We start from the raw sequence: 24,659 nt of genomic DNA, 5'->3' as shown, positions 1-24,659 counted from the left end.
CTGTCAGATAATATTCAGTTTCTTCCTGAAAATGATTGCAAACACAAATTCTTTGGTATTATTATCTTCATTTAATTTGTCTTAAATGAAAAAACACAACAGAGAATGAAGCAAAAAGCAAAACATTGATCATTTCACACAAAACTCCAAAAATGGGCCGGACAAAAGTATTGGCACCCTCAGCCTAATACTTGGTTGCACAACCTTTAGCCAAAATAACTGCGACCAACCGCTTCCGGTAACCATCAATGAGTTTCTTACAATGCTCTGCTGGAATTTTAGACCATTCTTCTTTGGCAAACTACTCCAGGTCCCTGATATTTGAAGGGTGCCTTCTCCAAACTGCCATTTTTAGATCTCTCCACAGGTGTTCTATGGGATTCAGGTCTGGACTCATTGCTGGCCACCTTAGATGTCTCCAGTGCTTTCTCTCAAACCATTTTCTAGTGCTTTTTGAAGTGTGTTTTGGGTCATTGTCCTGCTGGAAGACCCATGACCTCTGAGGGAGACCCAGCTTTCTCACACTGGGCCCTACATTATGCTGCAAAATTTGTTGGTAGTCTTCAGACTTCATAATGCCATGCATACGGTCAAGCAGTCCAGTGCCAGAGGCAGCAAAGCAACCCCAAAACATCAGGGAACCTCCGCCATGTTTGACTGTAGGGACCGTGTACTTTTCTTTGAATGCCTCTTTTTTCTCCTGTAAACTCTATGTTGATGCTTTTGCCCTAAAAGCTCTACTTTTGTTTCATCTGACCAGAGAACATTCTTCCAAAATGTTTTAGGCTTTTTCAGGTAAGTTTTGGCAAACTCCAGCCTGGCTTTTTTATGTCTCGGGGTAAGAAGTGGAGTCTTCCTGGGTCTCCTACCATACAGTCCCTTTTCATTCAGACGCCGACGGATTGTACAGGTTGACACCATTGTACCCTCGGACTGCAGGGCAGCTTGAACTTGTTTGGATGTTAGTGGAGGTTCTTTATCCAACATCCGCACAATCTTGCGTTGAAATCTCTTGTCAATTTTTCTTTTCCGGCCACATCTAGGGAGGTTAGCCACAGTGCCATGGGCTTTAAACTTCTTGGTGACACTGTGCACGGTAGACACAGGAACATTCAGGTCTTTGGAGATGGACTTGTAGCCTTGAAATTGCTCATGCTTCCTCACAATTTGGTTTCTCAAGTCCTCAGACAGTTCTTTGGTCTTCTTTCTTTTCTCCATGCTCAATGTGGTACACACAAGGACACAGGACAGAGGTTGAGTCAACTTTAATCCATGTTAACTGGCTGCAAGTGTGATTTAGTTATTGCCAACACCTGTTAGGTGCCACAGGTAAGTTACAGGTGCTGTTAATTACATAAATTAGAGAAGCATCACATGATTTTTCAAACAGTGCCAATACTTTTGTCCACCCTCTTTGTTATGTTTGGTGTGGAATTATATCCAATTTGGCTTTAGGACAATTCTTTTTGTGTTTTTTCATTTAAGACAAATTAAATGAAGATAATAATACCAAAGAATTTGTGTTTGCAATCATTTTCAGGAAGAAACTGAGTATTATCTGACAGAATTGCAGGGGTGTCAATACTTTTGGCCATGACTGTATGTGTTGTGTGTAGTGTGATGTTGTGTTTCTGCGTTTGATGCAAAAAACTTACCAATTGTGAGCCCACTCCAGGTGTCTGTCCACCCCTTCCTTCTTCTTCTGGGAGCTCCTCTTCATCTTGTGAATCCTGTTTTGAAATGGCAATGAATAGACATATATTACAGAGATGATGGATTTTGGAAATAAAAACTTACCGTCAAACGCTGACGATGCGAGGGAGGGCTCCCAGAAGATGATGTGCTGTCTTCCTGGTGGCCACACTCCATGCCTGTGGGTGGTGTTCCAGCTGCTGCCATTGCTGCTGCTGCTGCTGCATCTATTGGGCGGCTGTTGAATAAAGAGAAACAAAGGGCCAATGAATATCTTGATATTCAATAGCCCTAGTTTGGAGGAATGGGGGATTTGATAATTACCGTCTCTCATCTGCTGCTGGCCTCCCCTCCTCAGCATGTTCCATTTGCTGCTCCATTTGGGGTGGTGGTGGTGCTGATGGTGCTGCAGTGGTCTCCTGCCTTCTCCTGCTTCGCTTGGTTGCTTTCTTGGGTGGCATGTTGGGTGTGGCTGTGGGTCCCACTGTCTTGCTTTTATATATGTCTTGTGGGCAGAGCTACTGAGCATGCTCAGACCAAAAAAAACGGATCCGGCCACCGGATCCGGCTTTCGCCGGATCAGGCGCATTGCGGCGCTCATAGGCTTTCATTGTGTGAAAAAGCCGGACGTGCCGGATCCGGCGTGTCCGGCTTTTTCGCCGGAGACAAAAAACGTTACAGTAGCCGTTTTTTCCAGACGCCGGATCGCGACACATTGCCGGATCCGGCGAAAACCGGATGAAACGCATGGCCATACGGCGCGATCCGGCGCAAATGCAAGTCAATGGGGGGGAAACCGGATCCGGCATTGCATTTCGCCAGATCCGGTTTCTGTCAAAAGCGCCGGATCGCGCCTGACGGCGAAAACCTGATGTGTGAAAGAGGCCTTACTCTGCTGCTTGGAGCATTGGCAGCAGATAATTCTAAGTTTTGGTTTTTGGTTGCTTTAACCGCGTGGTGTCTGTTTTATCTTTCCTTTGGTTTGTGGTGCAGTTCACTTTATTCCCTGTCTCACCTCCTGGGTAGGAGGTTGGGGGTTTAGCTTAGGGCTTAACAGGAGATAGGACAGGTCGGGAACTTGTGCCTCACTACCATCAAGTGTACCCCCCAAGTTAAGGAAAGTCAGGGCAGCTCCTTAGCCTGAGGGGCAGTTCAGGGACCCAGGTTCCTCGTCCTCTGTTTTCCCACTACTGCCCCGTGACATTAAGTTTGTCTCTGAGGAGTTCCTCCTCAAGGTGGGTTCCTTGCACCAGGAATAAATTTCATGTTATCTTATGAATAATCTTCCTGCGGGACTGGTGTTGGGGTTCCCCTGGTTACAGAGGCATAATCTTGTTATAAAATGGGGATCTTGTGATATTGTAAAATGGGGTCCTAATTGTTCCACTGATTGTCTTTTTGCTGTTTTTGTGTCTGCCAATAATCCAGAGAGTATTCCGGAGTACCTGAAGGACTTTGGGGACATGTTCTCCGAAAAAGAGCCTGAGGTCTTGCCACCACATCGTCCTTATGATTGTACCATTAATCTTATTCCAGGATCTAAATTGCCCAAAGCCCATTTGTACAATCTTGCTAGTCCGGAACATACTGCTATGGAAAACTATATCTCTGACAATCTACGCAAAGGTCACATCCGTCCCTCTGTCTCACCTGTGGCCGTTGGATTCTTTTTTGTTAAGAAAAAAGATGGTCGTTTACGCCCGTTCCTCGATTTCCGGGAACTAAATAAAATTACAGTGATAAATACCTAGGTTGAAGCATTTACTACATTAAAGAAGTGTTTTATGTCTGCTCCTGTATTGGCTCAGCCCGATCCATCAGAACCATTCATTGTAGAGGTGGACACATCGGAGGTGGGAGTGAGGGCGGTGTTGTCTCAGGGACCTGTTACTTTGACCAATTTAAGACCATGTGCTGTTTTTTTCCAGGAAGTTTTCTACTGCAGAGAGAAACTATGATGTTGGTAACCAGGAGTTATTGGCCATAAAATTGGCTTTCGAAGCATGGAGGCATTTTTTGGAGGGGGCGGTTCATCGGATCACAGTGATTACAGACCACAAGAACTTACACTGAATCTGCCAAGCGGTTAACTCCTAGACAGGCCAGGTGGCTGCTTTTTTTTTCTCATTTTCATTTTTGTATCACTTTTTGTAAACATTTTGCTGACAAGCGACGGTCTGCAGGATCTATGTTCCTGGGGCGAGATAAAGTGTGGTTGTCTACCAGAAACATTCATCTAAAAGTTCCTTCTGCTAAGCTAGATCCCAGGTTTATTGGTCCTTACAAGATCATTGAGATTGTCAATCCAGTTGCCTTTCGTTTACGCCTTCCTCCTTTCGCTTCGGATCCCCAGTGTGTTCCATAAGTCCCGTCTTAAGTCATTTGTACCATCCTCTGCTGGGTCCCCATCCCCTCCGCCTCCTGTCTCTGTGGTTGGTCAAAATGAGTATGAAGTGGAAGGGATTGTGGACTCTCGCATGGTCCGCAGTTCATTTCAGTATTTGGTCCATTGAAGGGGTTACGGTCCTGAGGATCGATCATGGGTCCCGGCGCGATGTGTCCATGCTGATTAATTGGTTCTGGCGTTTCATACACGTTATCCTGGGAAGCCTGGGGTCCCATTGAGAGGAGGGTACTGTTATGATCCAGACCAGGTTTTGAGTCCTGTATTTCCATGTTCGCAGTCTGGTCATTTCACGGGTGAACTTTTCTCAGCCTCAGTCTGGTCCTAGGTCTGCCATTTAGCTCCGCGTTTGTATCTGACTCTGGTATAACCTGATTTGTCCTGCTGTGATCCCTGACTTGCCCCATGTCTGTTTATTCTCTCTGTCTGTCCTGACTCAGTGTTTTCCTGTAAGTTTGTTGACTCCCTGGTTTTGGCTTGGGTTGCATTCGGACCTGCTTCTGTCTTTTGTCTTTGTCTTATCCGCTTTCGACCGTTGCTGATCCCCTGGCTTGTTTCTGAGCATGTGTACTACTGTGACCTCTGGTACTTCTGCTCCTGACTGTTTCTGACTCGGCTCGTCTGACCACTCTTTTGCCACCTGGTGGCACTTGTGCTACTGCTCAGTGTTGCTACGTTGTGTGTGCAACCTCTCTTCCCTCAACAGCAAACCCTGGTGGAGGTTGCGCTATTCTGCACTGCAGTAGCATGACAGGCATTATTGTAAATTGCCGGTATGTGTTGCAGAGGAAGCCTGCACTGTAAACCCGAAATGTTGTTGCTCTGGGACTTGTAGTTCCAAAAGTATGTGTGTAGTTTATAAGGGGGGGCTTACAGGGTTAGTCGGGGAGCTGGGCGGGACTGACTAACCACACACACTGCCCACCTATAGGGGTGGTTACAGCTACATACTGTGACCATGGTTTGGGTCACATGTTCAGAGTGTATGGACCTGAATGGTCAGAGTGTAAGGTCCTGGATGGCCTGTGTTGGAAGATCCTGGGAGTAGGATCGGAATCCTGAAAGCACATGGTGAGGCCATGGACCTGAAGGGTTGTGTTATAAGGTCCTGTGAGACAGGACAGGCCTGTGTGTTGGAATGTCCTAGGAGTGGACTTCCTGAAGAGCATATGGAGAGGCTGTATGTGCAGAGTCTGTGACAGCACTGTGTCAGGAAGCTACCATTCTTCTGAGGGTCTGGACTGTCAGGAGTGCCCTGGTCACAAGAACAGTGATCCCAGTAAGACAGCTTCCCCAGGAGTGAGGACTCACGAGGAGTCAGCGGGTGGAGCAGGATGTCCTGTAAGTTAACTCCAGATAAGGGGGGTTTAGACAGACAAGCAACTGCCATTGGAACAGACTGTTGGTGCTTGTTATGTTCCATGGATGACAATGAACTGTGCGGTCACCCACGGTAACTTGACGAAGTGAGGTCCGGCGTGTTTAGAGACTGCGTATTAAAGTCGTGTACTAAGAAGTGTTATGGAATATGTGTTAAGCCTGTGATATATAACTTGGCTTCAAGTGGTTTATGATGTCTAAATAAACCAAACAGACTGTTTTTGTGAGAAAAACGTGCCTGTGTGCCTTCACCCCGTTGCCAAGCGAGTGTCCCCCAACACACGCAGTAAGCGCTATCTTACAGGGGACAGTGTGTGACACAACCATACAGAAGAGGACATCAGTGTTCGCGTTATTATATACACGAGGAGACTGTGTGATACAACTATACAGGGAAAGACAGCAGTGTACGAAGTATTATATACAGGAAGACAGTGTGTGACACAACTATACAGAGGAGGACAGCAGTGTATGCAGTATTATATCCAGGAGGACAGTGTGTGATACAACTGTACAGAGGAGGACAGCAGTGTACGTAGTATTATATACAGGAGAGGAGGACAGTGTGTGATAACACTATACAGAGGAAGACAGTCTGTGACACAACTATACTGGAAAGGACAGCAGTCTACGCAGTATTATATACAGGAGGACAGTGTGTAACTCAACCATACAGAGGAGAACATCAGTGTTCACAGTATTATATACAGGAGGACAGTGTGTGATGCAACTATACAGAAGAAGACAGTGTGTGCCACAACTATACAGAGGAGGACAGCAGTGTATGCAGTATTATATACAGGAGGACAGTGTGTGGTACAGCTATACAGAGAAGGACAGTGTGTGATACAACTATACACAGGAGGACAGTGTGTGATACAACTACATAGAGGAGGACAGCAGTGTACTTAGTTATATACAGGAAGACAGTGTGTGACACATTTATACACAGGAGGACAGCGTGTGATACATCTATACAGAGGAGGACAGCTGTGTATGCAGTAATAAATACAGGAGGACAGTGTGTGATACCACTAAACAAAACTGAAAGAAAAAGAGCGCAATAGGGTCTTACCCGAGAAAATGAGAAAATAGAACAACAAGTTATACTCACCCTGTGTAGGAGAGTATTAGGCATAAAGGAACAAAGTCAGCTTGCTGCACATCCAAATGACCACGCCGTGGCCATAAATCATCAGATTCAAAGAAGGAATTTTTATGGATTAACCGTGCGCTGCCAGACCATCACTCCTCACAAGTTGTGTGCTTTAAAACATTTAATTCCCAACGCGTTTCAAAGTTAAAAACTTCTTCCTCAGGGGATGACATGTCCAGGGGATGACAAAACCAGGGGAAGAGTCTTGAGGAGATCATTTGCATATTCCCAGTGCCTTCTGGGATAAGTGAAGAGTCTCCGCGAGCTCAACGATCACTGGGTTTTGGCCGTTGCAGCTGAAAAGAGGAAATCGGAAAACCAGGGGATGAGTCTTGAGGGGATCATTTGCATATTCCCAGTGCCTTCTGGGATAAGTGAAGAGTCTCCGCGAGCTCAACGATCACTGGGTTTTGGCCGTTGCAGCTGAAAAGAGGAAATTGGAAAACCAGGGGAAGAGTCTTGAGGGGATCATTTGCATATTCCCAGTGCCTTCTGGGATAAGTGAAGAGTCTCCGCGAGCTCAACGATCACTGGGTTTTGGCCGTTGCAGCTGAAAAGAGGAAATTGGAAAACCAGGGGAAGAGTCTTGAGGGGATCATTTGCATATTCCCAGTGCCTTCTGGGATAAGTGAAGAGTCTCCGCGAGCTCAACGATCACTGGGTTTTGGCCGTTGCAGCTGAAAAGAGGAAAATTTGGCTCATCTTTCATCGTTTTTAAGAAATCTCAAGATGGAAGAGGCCAGGAGCCATTTGGTGAGCTGCATTTCTTGCTACATGTTCACAGATTTACCAGTGGAAAAGCCAAACTTCACATGCCACAAATGCAAGCTTGTGTCCCTGTTGGAGGAAAAGTTGCAAAATCTCGAAGAGAGGTTAGCTACGTTGAAGATCATTAAGGAAGGTGAAGAGTTCTTGGACAGAGCAGAATTATCTCTTCATGTTACAGAAAGAGAAGAAATTCGAAGTGCACCTGAAGAAACAGAGGAATGGAGACATGTGACCCAGAGAAGCAGGAGGATCAGGAGGCAGTCAGCACCCATACTGCTCAGGAACCAGTACCAGGCTCTCACGCAGGAAAACGATGAAGAAATACATCAGGATAAGACTTTGCCAACAAACAGCAACCTTGTACGCCTTCAGAATCCTCCTGGATGGAGAAAGAAAAATGTTGTGAAGAAGAAACGGAGAGTGGTGGTCATGGGGGATTCCCTGCTGAGAGGAACAGAGGCCGCTATCTGCAGACCGGATATAACTACAAGAGAAATGTGCTGTCTTCCAGGTGCAAAAATTAAAGATGTGTCTGACAGGATATCAGGACTCTTCAGACCTACAGATGACTACCCATTCCTGCTACTACATGTGGGGACAAATGACACCGCAAGAAACGACCTGGAAATCATCTGCAGAGACTTTGAAGACTTAGGCAAGAAAGTGAAAGAACTGGGAGCGCAGGTGGTCTTCTCTTCCATCCTCCCAGTGGATGGCCATGGAACAAGGAGGTGGAATAAGATTCTGCAGGTGAACAACTGGCTACGTCGATGGTGCCGTCAGCAACGATTTGGATTTCTGGATCACGGAGTGAACTACTTATACGATGGACTACTTGCTAGAGATGGGGTGCACCTTACGAAGACTGGAAAGCATGTATTTGGAAGTCGCCTTGCTACACTTGTAAGGAGAGCTTTAAACTAGAACAACATGGGAAGGGAAGCAAAAGACCAGAAAAAGCCATACACCTGACAAATGCTATTGAGAACTCTGCTATTAGAAGTGGAAAGGAAGAACAAAGACGAAAGAATCTAATTAATAAAAATAATGGAGAAAGAGAAACCAATCACAAACTAAAATGTTTCTATACTAATGCACAAAGCATGGGCAACAAACAAGGAGAATTGGAACTACTAACACAGGAACAGAAATATGATGTAATTGGAATCACTGAAACTTGGTGGGACCATACACATGATTGGAATACAAGACTAGAAGGATACAACTTATTTGCAAGAAATAGACTTGATAAACGAGGAGGGGGTGTCGCATTGTATGTTCGAAACGCGTATATCTGCACAGAGATTGAAGCTTCAGAGACTGGGAGTTCTGTGGAAACTGTTTGGGTAAGAATACAAGGACAGAACAATGGAAAGGACACCATTGTAGGCATTTACTACAGGCCGCCTGTGCAAGCCGAAGATATAGATGAACTCTTTATGCATCAGATGGCCAAGTTCTCCAAAAAATATGACATAGTTGTCATGGGAGATTTCAACTATCCAGACATTTGTTGGGAATCTCTCTCAGGCAAAACTAACAGGTCAAGGAAATTCTTATCCTCTCTTGCTGACAACTTTATCTTCCAAAAGGTAAGGGAGAAAACAAGGGGAACTGCTACCTTGGATCTAATCCTTATAAACAGGGAGGAAATGGTTGAGGAGGTAAAAGTGGCTGGGACCCTAGGAGGTAGCGACCATGCTATTTTAGAATTTTGGATTACTAGAGGTGGAAGACCTGTGAAGACTCAGACGTCAAGGTTAGATTTCAGAAAGGCAGATTTTAAGGGATTCAGAAAGAGAATTGGAGGGATCCAATGGCTAGATATCCTTAAAGACAAAAATGTCCAGGAAGGATGGGAAATCTTGAAAAATGAAATTCTCAAAGCACAGTTGTTAACAATTCCGAAAAGAGGGAAGAATAGGAAGCATTTAAGGAAACCAGGATGGATGAACACAGAACTTAAGCACATGCTAAAAAGGAAGAAAAAAATGTTTATAAAATGGAAAGAGGGAGGCATATCTAAAGAAGAATATAATGCTGTCTGCAGAACCTGCAGGGCACAAATCAGATTAGCTAAAGCTGAAAATGAACTGAGGCTTGCAAGAGATGTCAAAAGCAATAATAAAGGATTTTGGGGATATGTCAAAAGTAAAAGAAAAGTCAAAGATGCTATAGGATTTTTACAGGATGAAAATGATGAAATGGTAAGACAGGATGTTGAGAAGGCTGAACTTTTAAATTCCTATTTTGCATCTGTTTTCTCTCAGAAAGAAAATGCAACATCAACTGTTATTCACTGTCCTATTAAGGGAATAGAAGAATCCAGGATATCTATAAACAGAAAGATAGTGAGGAAACACTTAGCTAACCTAAATGAATTCAAGTCTCCAGGTCCAGATGAATTACACCCCAGAGTACTGAAGGAGATAGCAGAAGAAATTTTTGAACCCCTCTCCATAATCTTTGAAAATTCTTGGAGAACAGGAGAAGTGCCAGAAGACTGGAGAAGAGCAAATGTTGTTCCTATCTTCAAAAAGGGGAAGAAGGTGGACCCAGGCAACTATAGGCCGGTGAGTCTGACTTCTATACCAGGAAAGATCTTTGAACAAATTATTAAACAACATGTATGTCAATACCTGGATAAGAATGAAGTGATTAAACAGAGTCAGCATGGGTTTGTAACTAATAAGTCATGTCAGACTAACTTAATTTCCTTCTATGACGGTATCACTGATTGGGTGGATCAAGGAAATGCTGTAGATATAGTATATCTTGACTTCAGCAAAGCATTTGACAAAGTCTCTCATACAATCCTTATTGAAAAAATGACTAAGTATGGAATGGACAAGGCAACTGTTAGGTGGATTCATAACTGGCTTAGTGATCGGACCCAAAGAGTGGTCGTAAATGGCTGCACATCCAGTTGGAAGAATGTCTCAAGTGGGGTACCACAGGGCTCTGTCCTGGGCCCTGTATTGTTCAACATCTTTATCAATGATTTAGATGAAGGAATTGAGGGTAAACTGATTAAATTTGCTGATGACACAAAGCTAGGAGGGATAGCTAATACTAGAGAAGAGAGAGAGAGGATTCAAAAAGATTTAAATAAACTGGAGAAGTGGGCAGCAACTAACAGAATGGTTTTTAACAGGGAGAAATGCAAAGTACTACATCTGGGCAATAAAAATGAAAAAAGCATATATAGAATGGGAGGAATAGGGCTAAGTGACAGCACATGTGAAAAAGACTTGGGTATACTAATAGATCACAGACTGAATATGAGTCAACAGTGTGGTGCAGCAGCAAAAAAGGCAAATGCAATTCTAGGATGTATTAACAGAAGCATACAGTCTAGAACACGTGAAGTCATTATTTCCCTCTACTCCTCTTTGGTCAGGCCTCATCTGGAATATTGTGTCCAGTTTTGGGCACCACATTTTAAAAAAGACATCAACAAACTGGAGCAAGTTCAGAAAAGAGCGACCAGAATGGTGACCGGTCTGCAAACCCTGTCTTATGAGGAAAGGTTGCAGGATTTGGGAATGTTTAGTTTGCAAAAGAGAAGACTGAGAGGAGACTTAATAGCTGTCTACAAATATCTAAAGGGATGTCACATTGTAGAAGGATCAACTTTATTCTCATTTGCACAAGGAAAGACTAGAAGCAATGGGATGAAACTGAATGGGAAGAGACACAGATTAGATATTAGAAAAAACTTTTTGACAGTTAGAGTGATCAATGAGTGGAACAGGCTGCCACGAGAAGTGGTGAGTTCTCCTTCAATGGAAGTCTTCAAACAGAGGCTGGACAGACATCTGACTGGGATGATTTAGCGAATCCTGCTTTGAGCAGGGGGTTGGACCAGATGGCCCAGGAGGTCCCTTCCAACTCTACGATTCTATGATTCTATACTGTATACAGAGCAAGACAGTGTGTGACACAACCATACAGAAATGTACGCTGTATTATATACAGGAGGACAGTGTGTGACACAACTATACAGAGGAGGACAGTGTGTGACACCATTATACAGAGGAGGACAGTGTGTGACACAACTATACAGTGGAGGACAGTGTGTGACACAACTATACAGAGGAGGACAGTGTGTGACACCATTATACAGAGGAGGACAGTGTGTGACACAACTATACAGAGGAGGACAGTGTGTGACACCATTATACAGAGGAGGACAGTGTGTGACACAACTATACAGAGGAAGGCAGTGTGTGACACAACTATACACAGGAGGACAGTGTGTGACACAACTATACAGAGGAGGACAGTGTGTGACACAACTATACAGTGGAGGACAGTGTGTGACACAACTATACAGAGGAGGACAGTGTGTGACACCATTATACAGAGGAGGACAGTGTGTGACACAACTATACAGAGGAAGGCAGTGTGTGACACAACTATACACAGGAGGACAGTGTGTGACACAACTATACAGAGGAGGACAGTGTGTGACACAACTATACAGTGGAGGACAGTGTGTGACACAACTATACAGAGGAGGACAGTGTGTGACACAACTCTATACAGGAGGACAGTGTGTGACACAACTATACAGAGGAGGACAGTATGTGACACAACTATACAGTGGAGGACAGTGTGTGACACAACGATACAGAGGAGGACAGTGTGTGACACAACTCTACACAGGAGGACAGTGTGTGACACAACTCTACACAGGAGGACAGTGTGTGACACAACTATACAGTGGAGGACAGTGTGTGACACAACTATACACAGGAGGACATCAGGGTACGCAATATTATATACAGGAGGACAGTGTGTGATACAACTATACAGAGGAGGACAGCAATGTATGCAGTATTATATACAGGACAGTGTGTGATTAAACTATACAAAGGAGAGCAGCAGAGCACGCTGTATTATATTCAGGAGGACAGTGTGTGACACAACCATACAGAGGAGGACAGCAATGTACACAGTATTATATACAGGAGGACAGTGTGTCACACAACTATACAGAGGAGGACAGTGTGTGATACAACAATACACAGGAGGACAGTGTGTGACCCAACTATACAGAGGAGGACAGAAGTGCATGCAGTATTATATATAGAAAGACAGTGTGTGATACAACTATACACAGTAGGACAGTGTGTGACAAAACTATACAGAGGAGGACAGAAGTGTATGCAGTATTATATACAGTGGGGAAAAAAAGTATTTAGTCAGTCAGCAATAGTGCAAGTTCCACCACTTAAAAAGATGAGAGGCGTCTGTAATTTACATCATAGGTAGACCTCAACTATGGGAGACAAACTGAGAAAAAAAAATCCAGAAAATCACATTGTCTGTTTTTTTTTCATTTTATTTGCATATTATGGTGGAAAATAAGTATTTGGTCAGAAACAAAATTTCATCTCAATACTTTGTGATATATCCTTTGTTGGCAATGACAGAGGTCAAACGTTTTCTGTAAGTCTTCACAAGGTTGCCACACACTGTTGTTAGTATGTTGGCCCATTCCTCCATGCAGATCTCCTCTAGAGCAGTGATGTTTTTGGCTTTTCGCTTGGCAACACGGACTTTCAACTCCCTCCAAAGGTTTTCTATAGGGTTGAGATCTGGAGACTGGCTAGGCCACTCCAGGACCTTGAAATGCTTCTTACGAAGCCACTCCTTCGTTGCCCTGGCGGTGTGCTTTGGATCATTGTCATGTTGAAAGACCCAGCCACGTTTCATCTTCAATGCCCTTGCTGATGGAAGGAGGTTTGCACTCAAAATCTCACGATACATGGCCCCATTCATTCTTTCATGTACCCGGATCAGTCGTCCTGGCCCCTTTGCAGAGAAACAGCCCCAAAGCATGATGTTTCCACCACCATGCTTAACAGTAGGTATGGTGTTTGATGGATGCAACTCAGTATTCTTTTTCCTCCAAACACGACAAGTTGTGTTTCTACCAAATAGTTCCAGTTTGGTTTCATCAGACCATAGGACATTCTCCCAAAACTCCTCTGGATCATCCAAATGCTCTCTAGCAAACTTCAGACGGGCCCGGACATGTACAGGCTTAAGCAGTGGGACACGTCTGGCACTGCAGGATCTGAGTCCATGGTGGCGTAGTGTGTTACTTATGGTAGGCCTTGTTACATTGGTCCCAGCTCTCTGCAGTTCATTCACTAGGTCCCCCCGCGTGGTTCTGGGATTTTTGCTCACCGTTCTTGTGATCATTCTGACCCCACGGGGTGGGATTTTGCGTGGAGCACCAGATCGAGGGAGATTATCAGTGGTCTTGTATGTCTTCCATTTTCTAATTATTGCTCCCACAGTTGATTTCTTCACTCCAAGCTGGTTGGCTATTGCAGATTCAGTCTTCCCAGCCTGGTGCAGGGCTACAATTTTGTTTCTGGTGTCCTTTGACAGCTCTTTGGTCTTCACCATAGTGGAGTTTGGAGTCAGACTGTTTGAGGGTGTGCACAGGTGTCTTTTTATACTGATAACAAGTTTAAACAGGTGCCATTACTACAGGTAATGAGTGGAGGAAAGAGGAGACTCTTAAAGAAGAAGTTACAGGTCTGTGAGAGCCAGAAATCTTGATTGCTTGTTTCTGACCAAATACTTATTTTCCACCATAATATGCAAATAAAATGAAAAAAAAACAGACAATGTGATTTTCTGGATTTTTTTTTCTCAGTTTGTCTCCCATAGTTGAGGTCTACCTATGATATAAATTACAGACGCCTCTCATCTTTTTAAGTGGTGGAACTTGCACTATTGCTGACTGACTAAATACTTTTTTTCCCCACTGTATAGAAGGACAGTGTGTGATACAACTATACACAGGAGGACAGTGTGTGACACAACCATACAGAGGAGGACAGCAATGTACACAGTATTATATACAGGAGGATAGTGTGTGGTACAACTATACAGAGGAGGACAGTGTGTGATAAAACTATACAGAGGAGGACAGCAGTGTGCAAATTAATATATACAGGAGGACAGTGTGTGACACAACTATACAGAGGAGGACAGTGTGTGATACAACAATACACAGGAGGACAGTGTGTGACCCAACTATACAGAGGAGGACAGAAGTGTATGCAGTATTATATATAGAAGGACAGTGTGTGATACAACTATACACAGGAGGACAGTGTGTGACACAACCATACAGAGGAGGACAGAAGTGTATGCAGTATTATATATAGATGGACAGTGTGTGATACAGCTACACAGAGGAGGACTGCGGTGTATGCTGTATTATTTACAAGAGGACAGTGTGTGACACTATACAGAGGAGTACAGCACTGTACGCAGTATTACGGTATATACAGGAGGACAGTGTATGATACAACTATGCAAAGGAGGACAGCAGTGTACGCAGTATTATATACAGGAGGACAGTGTGTGATACAGCTACACAGAGGATAACAGCGGTGTAAGCTGTGTTATATACAGGAGAACAGTGTGTGACAAAAATATACAGAGGAGTACAGCTCTGTACGCAGTATTATATAGAGGAGAACAGTGTATGATACAACTATAAAGAGGACAGTGTGTAACACAACCACACAGAGGAGGACAGCAGTGTAGATACAGTGTACAAAGGGCCAAAATATGCCTTCTTCCAGGCGGCTGGTTGGTGAAGAAACCAAGACAGAGGGTTGCTCATCCTCTAACCCGGAAGAGGTGGTCCAGTTTTTTAAGAGTAACAGAAGTTGCTTCCTGAATGTATGCCTCCAGCTTCCATATGGCCGGTTGGTGAGGATCCCAAGACAGAAATTTGCTCATCTCTGCTTTTCACAAGTCTAGACGAAGAGGCCCAGGTCATTGTGGAGGTTGACCCCGTCGTGCACCAAGAGACTTGGCACTCTGTGATTCCGGATGGCACGCCTACTTCACCTTACCCAAAAGATGTCATGTCGGCCTGGACGATGTGTGGTCCCATACTCCTTCTGCGGGTTTTCCTGGCAGGCTTGAAGAAGAGGGGCTGTAAAGGAGGGGGTACTGTAACAACCCTGCCGGCATCACTGCATGGCCTCCCACTACCCACCTACCTTACTCACTACACCGGGCCATGCTGTGAGTTCTGTCTGCTGCCAGCTCCATGCTGTATGCCTCCTGCCTGCTCTCTGCATAATTCATGGCTGTGTGCATAGGGGGTGCGGCGCCGGTACTCTCTGGTTCTTATAGAATCAGTGTGCACCTGCCTATGGTGTTCCCAGTCAATTACCAAGGGCCTCTAGTATTTAGGGCAGATCCACCTGGTGGAAGCTGCCATAGCAACGCCTTTACTCAGTCAGTGTCTTGCTGCTGAGTTGCCAGGTCCTGTCCTGTCTCTGCCTGCTCTGGGGGCATCATTCCCAGATCTGTTTCCTTGTGCCTTGTGCATTTCTCGTTCCGCCCACCAGGAGGCAGAATATCCTGGTATCTGTATCCCTACCTCTGTGCTTTGTGTATTTCTCGTTCCACCCACCAGGAGGCAGAATATCCTGGTCTGTGCCCTTGTTCCTGTGCACTGACTCGTACCTTGCCTTGTCTGAACTCCGTCCTATACCTGTGTCTGTCTTATCCCTGTCTCTGTGCCTTGCCCTGTATGCTGCCTAGTCTGAACTCTGTCCTATACCTGTGTCTGGTTTATCCCAGTCTGTGGCCTTTCCTTCCCTGCTTGGTGTACCCTTGTCTTTACTCCCTCTGTCTTGCTGCTACTGCAGCTCCGCTTCGCTCTGCTCCGCTCTTGCTGCTGCAGTACCTCTTGCTGCAGCTTCTCTACGCATACCTTGCGGTTCCTCCTTGCTTCGCTCTTGCTGCTGCAGAACCTCTTGCTGCAGCTCCTCTCCGCATACCTGTGGTACCGCTCTGCTCTCCTTTTCTGTGGCACCTGCTGCTGCAGAACCTCTTGCGGCAAACTGCAGCTCCTCTCCGCAGCCTTGCGGTTCTACCCTGCTCCGCTTCTTGCACTTCTTCTCTGCTCTGCAACCCTGCGATTCTTCTCTGTTTCCGTTCCGTATTCTGTGGATCCTTGTCCTACCCATCTGTACTGGTTCCTGACCAGTTCCTTCATCTTCTGTGTGAACAGCTCTCTACCTGTTTCCTCATACCTTTCATACCTGTCTTTGTTCCCGTCTTTCCTGAACCAGTTCCTGCATCTCCTGTGTGAACAGCTCTCTATCTGTTCCCTCATACCCTTCATACCTGTCTATGTTCCCGTCTTTCCTGAACCAGTTCCTCCATCTCCTGTGTGAACAGCTCTCTATCTGTTCCCTCATACCCTTCATACCTGTCTGCGTTCCCGTCCTTCCCGAACCAGTTCCTGCACCGCCAGTGTGAACAACCCCTTACCTGTTCACATATACTACTCGTCTCAGTCCGAGTCTCTGTCCTGTCACTACCGAGTCAGTTCCTGCCAGTGCCTCTGTCACACCGTCTGTCACGATGCTCTCACCTGGGGGCGGGACCCCGGGCTCGACATCACCATGTCTGGTGCCACGGCCGCTCCGGGGACCCTGTCGGGTGCGCACGCGCACCTCTCACACTTAGTTCCATGACTGCACTACGTTGCTAGTGCGCAGGCACGCTCTTCTCGGCTCTAGCTGCAGCCATGTCCTCTCTATGGTCCTGGAGGACCTGACCCGGAAGTCCCTGTGCTCATGCCCTATGCTTTGTTCCTGTACTCTGCCTTGTGCTCTGTTCCTGAACTCTGCCTTGTGCTCTGTTCTTGTACTCTGCCTTGCCGTGCTTCCCAGCTTATGCTCTGAACATACTCTCTGCTCTGTTCTCTGTTATACTCCTTTGCACACCCTCTGTCTAAACTTGCACTCAGGCATGCTCTCTACGCACACTCTGTCTAACTCTGTACTCAGGCGTGCTTCTTTGCACGCGCCCTGCTTTGCTCGCACCCAGGCGTGCTTGTCTGTGCACGCCATACGTGCTCTCGTGTACTCACATTGCACTGTCCTGCATCTAACGCCCTCCCGTGTACTCGTCTTGTATTGTCCTGTACTCTCCGTGCTTCCGTACACTCGCCCTGTATTGTCCTATACCCTGCATGTCCCTGTGTCCATGCTTTGCACGTTCCTGCAGACACACTCAATCGTGTCTCCTGTGAGCCGGCCACCTGGTGCCAGTGGGTCGCCCTCCCCGGGCTGTGGGGTACTCGGTACCGGGCAGGTCTCTCAGAGGGAGGTGTCACAGCAGCGGTGACCCGGTCCGTGGCCCTGGGCGCCCATGTAATAGGGGTTCAGTGATGAAATAAAGTTTATGAGTGATTCATGACTAGTGTTGAGCGATACCTTCCGATATCGGGAAATATCGGATCGGATTGGATCAGACCGATACCCCAAAAGTATCGGGTATCGCCTCTCGGTGGTCTGTGCGGGCCTGCCGGGGGTCTGTGCGGGCTGCCGGGGGTCTGTGCGGGCTGCCGGGGGTCTGTGCGGGCCTGCCGGGGGTCTGTGTGGGCTGCCGGGGGTCTGTACGGGCCTGCCGGGGGTTGTGTGTGTGTGTGCAGGCATCGTCCGATGGGACTACAAGTCCCATCGGGCTATGCCTGCTACAATGACAGTGATTGACACATTAGCCAATGATGGGACAGTAGTAGTCCCATCATCCGGCTAATGTGTTGAATGTAAAAAAAAAACAAAAAACATACATACTACATAATACATACATACTACATACATACTACATACATACTACATATATACAGCATACATACATACTACATACATACTTCATATATACTACATTCATACAACATACATACATACTACATATATACTACATTCATACAACATACATACATACATACTACATACATGTACATACTACATATATACTACATTCATACAACATACATACATAATACATACATACTACATATATACTACATTCATACTACATACATACATACTACATATATACTACATACAACATACATACATACTACATAATACATACATACTACATTCATACTACATACATACTACATATATACTACGTTCATACAACATACATACTACATACATACTACATATATACTACATTCATACAACATACTACATAATACATACATACTACATTCATACAACATACATACATACTACATACATACTACATATATACTACATTCATACAACATACATACATACTACATATATACTACATTCATACTATATACATACTACATATATACTACATTCATACAACATACATACATACATGCTACATACATACTACATATATACTACATTCATACAACATACATACATACTACATACATACTACATATATACTACATTCATACAACATACATACATACTACATACATACTACATATATACTACTACAGTAGTCCATCATCCAGCTAATGTGTTGAATGTTAAAAAAAAAAAAACATACTACATAATACATACATACTACATACATACTACATATATACAACATACATACATACTACATACGTACTTCATATATACTACATTCATACAACATACATACATACATATATACTACATTCATGCAACATACATACATAATACATATATACTACATTCATACAGCATACATACATACTACATGCATACTACATATATACTACATTCATACAGCATACATACATACTACATACATACTACATATATACTACATTCATACAACATACATACATACTACATACTACATACATACTACATATATACTACATTCATACAACATACATACTACATACATACTACATATATACTACATTCATACAACATACATACTACATATATACTACATTCATACAACATACATACATACTACATACATACTACATATATACTACATTCATACAACATACATACATACTACATAATACATACATACTACATATATACTATATTCATACAACATACATACATACTACATATATACTACATTCATACATACATACATACTACATACATACTACATATATACTTTATTCATACAACATACATACATACTACATATATACTACATTCATACAACATACATACTACATAATACATACTACATATATACTACATTCATACAACATACATACTACATATATACTACATACATACATACTACATAATACATACATACTACATATATACTACATTCATACAACATACATACATACTACATACATACTTCATATATACTACATGCATACAACATACATACTACATACATACTACATATATACTACATTCATGCAGCATACATACTACATATATACTACATTCATACAACATACATACATACTACATACATACTACATATATACTACATTCATACAACATACATACATACTACAGTACACACTACATATATACTACATTCATACAACATACATACATACATACTACATACATACTACATATATACTACATTCATACAACATACATACATACTACATACATACTACATATATACTACATTAATACAACATACATACATACTACATAATACATACATACTACATATATACTACATTCATAAAACATACATACTACATATATACTACATTCATACAACATACATACTACATAATACATACATACTACATATATACTACATTCATACAACATACATACATACTACATACTACATACATACTTCATATATACTACATTCATACAACATACATACTACATATATGCTACGTTCATGCAACATGTATGTATGTTGTATGAATGTAGTATATATGTAGTATGTATGTATGTTGTATGGATGTAGCATGTTTTATGTATATTGTATGTATGTAGTATGCACTATGTATGCATGTATGTAACATACATACATAGTACATACTACATACATACTACATACATGCAACATACATAAAACATGCTACAGACATACAACATACATACTACATACATACTATATACATACTACATACTACATACAATACATTCATACATTCATGCAATACATACATATAGACATACAGTACATACAACGTAGAGTACATACTCACCATCACTTGTCACTTTGATCCCCGAAGCCAGTGTCATCTGTAAAAAATATTAAAATAACAAACAACCAATATACTCCCTGATCTGCAGAAATCCACGAGTGTCCCATGACGATCTCCCTTGGAGAACAGCAGCATCAGCTGATGCGACCGCTCTCTAGGGGCACCAGGAATACAATGACGGGAGGTAGGTATCCTTCTGCACTGTATTCCTCCGCCACTGTAAAAAAATAGTCCCTAGTCTCACTTTTGGCATTGCTGTGTGAGAAAGTTCCCACGCAGCTTTTGCCATAAAGTGAGACCAGTGAACTATAGTAACCTCTCAGTGATGCAGTGCAGGAGATCGTCGTGGGACACTCGTGGATTTCTGCGGATCAGGGAGTATATTGGTTGTTTGTTATTTTAATATTTTTTACAGTGAGATGACACTGTCTTCGGGGATCAAAGTGACAAGTGATGGTGAGTATGTACTCTATGTTATATGTACTGTATGTCTATATGTATGTATTGTATGAATGTATGAATGTATTGTATGTAGTATGTATGTAGTATGTATGTTGTATGTATGTAGCATGTTGTATGTATGTTGTATGTATGTAGTAAGTATGTAGTATGTATGTATGTTGTATATATGTAGTATATATGTAGTATGTATGTATTATGTAGTATGTATGTATGTTGTATGAATGTAGTATATATGTAGTTTGTATGTAGTATGTATGTATGTTGTATGAATGTAGTATATATGTAGTATGTATGTATTATGTAGTATGTATGTATGTTGTATGAATGTATATATATACTGTATGTAGTATGCATGTATGTATGTTGTATGAATGTAGTGTGTATGTAGTATGTATGTATTATGTAGTATGTATGTATGTATGTGGTATGAAAGTAGTATATATGTAGTATGTATGTAGTATGTATGTATGTTGTATAAATGTAGTATATATGAAATATGTATGTAGTATGTATGTATGTTGTATGAATGTTGTGTATATGTAGTATGTATGTAGTATGTATGTATGTTTTGTTTTTGTTTTTTTTCATTCAACACATTAGCCAGATGATGGGACTACTACTGTCCCATCATTGGCTAATGTGTCAATCACTGTCATTGTAGAAGGCATAGTCCGATGGGACTTGAAGTCTCATCGGACGATGCCTGCATACACACACAACCCCCCGCAGGCCCGCACAGACCCCCAGCAGCCCGCACAGACCCCCGGCAGGCCCATACAGACCCCCGGCAGCCCGCACAGACTCCCGGCAGGCCCGCACAGACCCACGGCAGCCCGCACAGACCCCCGGCAGGCCCGTACAGACCCCCGGAAGGCCCGCACAGACCCCCGGCAGGCCTGCACAGACCGCGCATCATGATGACATCATTTCAGCAGCCAATCACAGCCTTGCCATTAGTTAACATGGCTAATACAACTGGCTCATTGCATTATGGGAACTTCCGATTCCGGTATTCAATATTGTAAAAATATCGGAACTCAGTATCGGAACTCCGATACAGCGAATATCGGCCGATACCCGATATTTGCAGTATCGGAATGCTCAACACTATTCGTGACGCCACCTGTGGTGTTCGGCAAGGGAGGTGTTAAGCCAACGCTGCAGACAGATCCTCTGGGACAGATGGTGTAATGCAGCAGTGATGTTATAGCCCTCCGCAGGTAGGGCTGTAGTCCCAGGGCAGAGTAGATGAAGAGAATAGGTGTTGAGGAAGAGGGTGCAGTGTCTGGCACAGAGTTGTAGCAGTGCTGAAGAAGTTGCAGAAAGAAGGCAAGGACACAGCAGAATGTAATTTCTTTACCTTTACTTTGTAAGTGCAGTCCAGGGTCCAGATTACAGATGGCACAGGAGATGATTAGCCTGGAAGCAACTTAGGAATCTCTCTATCAGATGGGTTGTGTAGTCTCCTCTCTAGCGCTTAGAATCATAGAATCATAGAATCGTAGAGTTGGAAGGGACCTCCTGGGCCATCTGGTCCAACCCCCTGCTCAAAGCAGGATTCGCTAAATCATCCCAGTCAGATGTCTGTCCAGCCTCTGTTTGAAGACTTCCATTGAAGGAGAACTCACCACTTCTCGTGGCAGCCTGTTCCAGTCATTGATCACTCTAACTGTCAAAAAGTTTTTTCTAATATCTAATCTGTGTCTCCTCCCATTCAGTTTCATCCCATTGCTTCTAGTCTTTCCTTGTGCAAATGAGAATAAAGTTGATCCTTCTACAATGTGACAGCCCTTTAGATATTTGTAGACAGCTATTAAGTCTCCTCTCAGTCTTCTCTTTTGCAAACTAAACATTCCCAAATCCTGCAACCTTTCCTCATAAGACAGGGTTTGCAGACCGGTCACCATTCTGGTCGCTCTTTTCTGAACTTGCTCCAGTTTGTTGATGTCTTTTTTAAAATGTGGTGCCCAAAACTGGACACAATATTCCAGATGAGGTCTGACCAAAGAGGAGTAGAGGGAAATAATGACTTCACGTGATCTAGACTGTATGCTTCTGTTAATACATCCTAGAATTGCATTTGCCTTTTTTGCTGCTGCATCACACTGTTGACTCATATTCAGTCTGTGATCTATTAGTATACCCAAGTCTTTTTCATAATCTTATGAATGTGCTCCTGCTGTGTGCTGTGTAATGGCTGTGTCTTACCGTGCAGGTACATGATCTGATCATACTACAGCTCCTGGGCAGGGGGGAAGCAAAAGAGTATACAGACAGGACAGCAGGGGATCACAGAGAGAGGAAGGACGAACCTCTAAAGAGGGGCAAACCTTATGGCATAGCAATGAAACGACACAATATAACGAGAATACAATACTGTGTGATTCCCAAGTTGTTGAACATGACAGGCCACATAACCACTTCCTCTCGCCACCAGCACCAGCAAATCCTGACAGCACGTGGTGCTCGTGATGTGCCCGAGAGGCTGCGGGGTACTCGGTATCGGGCCCGTCGACTTCAATGGGGGACGGCGTCACGGCGGCTGGGACCCGGTCCGTGGCCCCAGGCGGTCACAGGCAATTCTTTTTGTGGTATTTAAGGAGATGGGAATAAAGTTTATGGGTGAATAAATACGTCACACCACCCGTGGTATTCTGGTCAGAGGTGCAGTGTTGTTCTCCTGGGACCGTTGGTGTGACGCAGCTGAGGTGACAATGGCTCTCCACAGGTAGAGCAATAGTCCCAGGGCTGTTGAGAGTGATTTCAGGGGTGATGGTGGCAAGCAGATTGGAGGATGTAGCAGTGCTGAGTGTTGGGTGTGGAAAGGAGACAAGGACTCAGTTGAATGCAGTTCCAAAGAGCTTTACTCACATTCTGGTGCACACAGATGCCCGCTTCAGTGCTGAGTCCTCCAGGTCAGGGGTCCAGTAAACTCCCGGGTAGATGAGTTTACCCCTCCAACACTCTCTTTCAATATGTTCATTCCTAGGCCGTCTCACCGTGCTAGTTTTCACTCTCCTTCCTCCCTTTCTAGCACCTTCACAGTCAGTGTCCCAGGCCAGCTGCCGCGGATCCTGTCAGAATTCGTCACTCAGGAGACTTCCTGATCCTATATGGCTGCCTTTCTAGGAAGATAACTGTGGGATTCGCTATGGCCCATACAGCAACCACAGCTGTCAGCTTGCTAGTTAAGTTCGTTGTTTACTTCACTAGGCTAGGGGCTGAGACCCTTCCGCGACCTAATTTCTTCCCCCACCTGATAGCAATCAGCGTGGGACTCTAGAAATTCCACTCTTTCCTCCCAGGAGCTTTCCTCCAAGCCAATCTATCCGGCAGCTCCTCCTGACAGGAGCTGCTCAAAGCGCATCCTTCCACCTGCTCTCCCCTGAGGGAACTCCAAAGCAGCTGTCAGAAGTGGGATTGGAACCCACGCCTCCATTTGGAGACCAGAATTCCCACCTCAAGGGAAACAGACCACTCTTAAGTCTGGCGCCTTAGACCACTCGGCCATCCTGACTAACTAGTTGTCAACTAGCTTACTTGAGGTACATGCAGTACTGTGTTACACTGACGTTCCTCCTTCTTCTTTCCTTTTGGATCTACCTCGTATGGCAGACAGCTGTAGCCTTCTATCTCCTTTGGCTCACACGTCGCTGTGGTGCCTCCAAGTCTTAGATCAGAATAGAGCATTTACAGCTTCCTATTCCTCTGGTTTCTGTTGCAGGACCATCAGTATCCATACAACCTTGGAGACCAGGCTCCAGATCATGCGCTCTAGCTGGGAATGAGCCTCAACTCTCTGCTCAATCTCCCAGCTCCTC

At 44.0% G+C, this 24,659-nt stretch overlaps 1 non-coding gene across 1 annotated transcript; it reads right to left on the bottom strand.

Annotated features, from left to right (window-relative positions):
* Window positions 1-24,244: 24,244 nt before the first annotated feature.
* Window positions 24,245-24,355, bottom strand: TRNAL-UAA (transfer RNA leucine (anticodon UAA)). Its single transcript has 2 exons — window positions 24,318-24,355; window positions 24,245-24,290 (listed from the first exon to the last, which is right to left on the bottom strand). It is a non-coding gene; the product is annotated as a tRNA-Leu (tRNA).
* Between the last annotated feature and the right edge of the window lie 304 nt (window positions 24,356-24,659).

This window comes from Dendrobates tinctorius, unplaced genomic scaffold (genome assembly GCF_039654945.1).
Source record: "Dendrobates tinctorius isolate UK_male_01 unplaced genomic scaffold, ASM3965494v1 ptg000114l, whole genome shotgun sequence".
NCBI lineage: Eukaryota > Metazoa > Chordata > Amphibia > Anura > Dendrobatidae > Dendrobates > Dendrobates tinctorius.
This window is presented reverse-complemented; position numbering and strand designations above follow the sequence as displayed.